Raw genomic sequence first — 2,914 nt, 5'->3', positions numbered from 1 at the left:
GGCTCAATATTCATAGTTGAATGTATTTGGGCTCTGCCATTCCATTTTTACGACCCAGAGCAAAAAAACAACTGCCATATATATTCTTTATATATATATATATATATATATATATATATATATGTTCTTTTAGCCGTCTGCATATCGGTATTATAAAATATCCACAACATAGGTAAAAATCCTGCTAGGAAATCTCAGCCCTTCTGGCTTCTAATAAAGGCGACTTGAAGACAAGGTTGTCATTAAAATGCCCCCATTACATGCACAGAACTACAGGCTTTTTATCCACAGCATGTTTTTATTTTTTCAGTGAACCGATCATGAGCACAGGTTCAATGTATCCATGGCAACCTGCTAAGTGGGGTGAGGATGGTTTGTACTCCATCCTGAATCTATTTTCTTTCTATTGAGTTTAGGACACACTTCAACAAGTTTTCTTGTAAAATCTCCTGAGGAGGTTCTCTTTATAGAAAATCTTTATCTATTTGCACATGTCAAAGCTAAGCTGAATTCTGCTTTATAAAACTCATAACTTTATCATATAACGGCTTGGTATGGCCTAATGAGCAACTCCATGAACTGCTAATACTCACACACAACCCTTTGTATTAAAGCCCCAGCTTCTACACCGAGACTTTGGTCATGTCCAAACCATCACCTACCTGGCGGTATGAATATTAAGCATTTTTAAATGTAAAAGCAGTACATTTAAAAATAGTCAGTATTTTAAATTTCCCCCCCCAGCCACACGGTTGCGCCCCCCAGCCTCAGGCTCCAACGCGGATGCCTGGCCGGTAAGTGCTATAAGAGAAACAATTGGTCATTATTATCATGGAACACATACTAATGATTTCCTCGATCTTTTCACAAAAATCGGTTCACCTAAACTTTGCAGACCCATCGGAAGTTCAAGAAAATTTTCGTGAGAATGCTCCTCCCTACCCAAAGGCTTCCAAAACACATCTTGCCAATCTATTGTAGCAAAAGATGCTTTAAAAAGTACAGCAAATACTACATTTCTCGGTTATGCAGGGCATAATGGAGTGAAATAGAAAGGCTGCCATTGGGGATTTTCTTAGGAATTGCAGAACTGGGGAAATCAGCCTGGGAAAATGGAACCTTTTCCAGGTAGTAGAGAGGGTTGTGTTATTTCAAAGATCTGCAGAATCAGTGTCAAACCCAACAACTTTGGCAGCTGTGGTCACTATAGAGATTAATTAGGTCTATGATGATGCACTTGCAATCTTGGCCCTTGCTTCCACTGTATTTACTTTAGAGCTTGTCCATACAAGCATTAAATGATAATGAGAATCCAGGAACATCAGTCTATTCATGGAGTCCAATACAAACGGAAATAAAAAGTACTGGGTATCGGTAATAAATCAGAAAGCTGCCATTAGCAAGGAATCACAGCCCGTCTTTTTGACAGCACTTGTAAAGTCTTAGCAGACTAAACTTTACACCCTATGTAATTTCAGTTACCAGAAAAAGCAATCTACATTAGGTGGGACGTGCTATTTATTGGTATATACACTATAAGGATTACAGGGCACACCTGCTTCTGTTCTGCAGACGCTGAGTGTGCATCCTTGTGTCTATTTGACCAGTATGCCATAAATCTTAAGAACACTGGGAATTTTACATCGAGCCTTGTGCAGGAGATTGTGAACAGCAGTGACATAGCTAATCAGTAACAAACTATCTGAAGTTATAATAAGATATATGAATTTTTGTACTTACAGAACTATGACTATGGGTGCAAAAAAACAACAACAAAACAATTTCAGTTAAAAATTTGAGATCTTAAGTTTTTTTTTTAACTTTAAGTTGTCTGCCACCATCTTTGTCTGTCTTCTTTCTTCTTCTGGCTTCATTACCTGATCTTGCACTGCACTAGCACGTGAGGGCCATTAGGAACTTATGATCAAATAAAAGATCTTATCAGATGTCTAAAATGTTCTTCTAAAAGACCATGAATGTAAAATCTTTCCACTTACCCCTATGCTTTGAACTATAAAGTAAATACTGGCAAGGTTCCTCGAAATCTGGAAGTTACAGGTACCTCTATATTACAAACCACAACATATCCATGTCTAGTGTTTACAGAGAATGTCCTCAAAACAATGGAAAATATCCGAGTGTTAGGTTGATCAAGTTCCTGACTAATGGCATCATCATTCCAGCTATCATTCCTTTCCTTTTCTCATCCGACTTTCCAGCTTTGCACTAGAAGATGGCTTGAATACACAAAATGAGCCTAGTAGAAAAAAACACACACAAAATTTTAGATTAGCATTAGAACAATTGAATAAGGTTATCCATCTCATACTCCTACAGGTGTGCTTCCTAATACTCCAGTTTTTGGCTCCATCCCTCCTAAATGCTTTCCTATTTTTCTGCATAAAACAGCCAATCATGGCAAACAAAACTAACGCAAAGCTTAACTCTATGCACCTTTTATTCATCTAGCAAGGCCTTTTTATACATACGTTTATATATACATATACATTTACATATACATTTTGCATGGTTGCTGGCTTTCTGTCCTAGCTGTCATTCATGCTTGCATATCTGGACTTTCTAAACCAAATTGCTTACTGGGAGATCTTTGAAAAACTTTTCAGATTTCCACCGTCCCGCAGTCCCGGTCATCACAGGGAATCCTCTACATCATTATAGTGGGCATGTGCTGTTCGGAACCGCATGGACCACATCCATTCTGATTACAAGAACGTGCTCTGCACGGAGCCTGCACTGACACTGGACTTCGTGCACAGGGAATCCCTCATGTCACCCTGGTGGGCGTGTGCGGTGTTGGGAGCTGCACAGACCACGCCCACACTAACCCTGGTTATTAGTCTGCCCCCACACTTTTTCACCTCACCAAATCTGGCCCTCTATGCAAGTTTGGACA

Source organism: Pyxicephalus adspersus, chromosome Z (assembly GCF_032062135.1).
Source record: "Pyxicephalus adspersus chromosome Z, UCB_Pads_2.0, whole genome shotgun sequence".
NCBI lineage: Eukaryota > Metazoa > Chordata > Amphibia > Anura > Pyxicephalidae > Pyxicephalus > Pyxicephalus adspersus.
The sequence above is the reverse complement of the archived record's forward strand: the minus strand, read 5'-3'. Positions refer to the sequence as shown.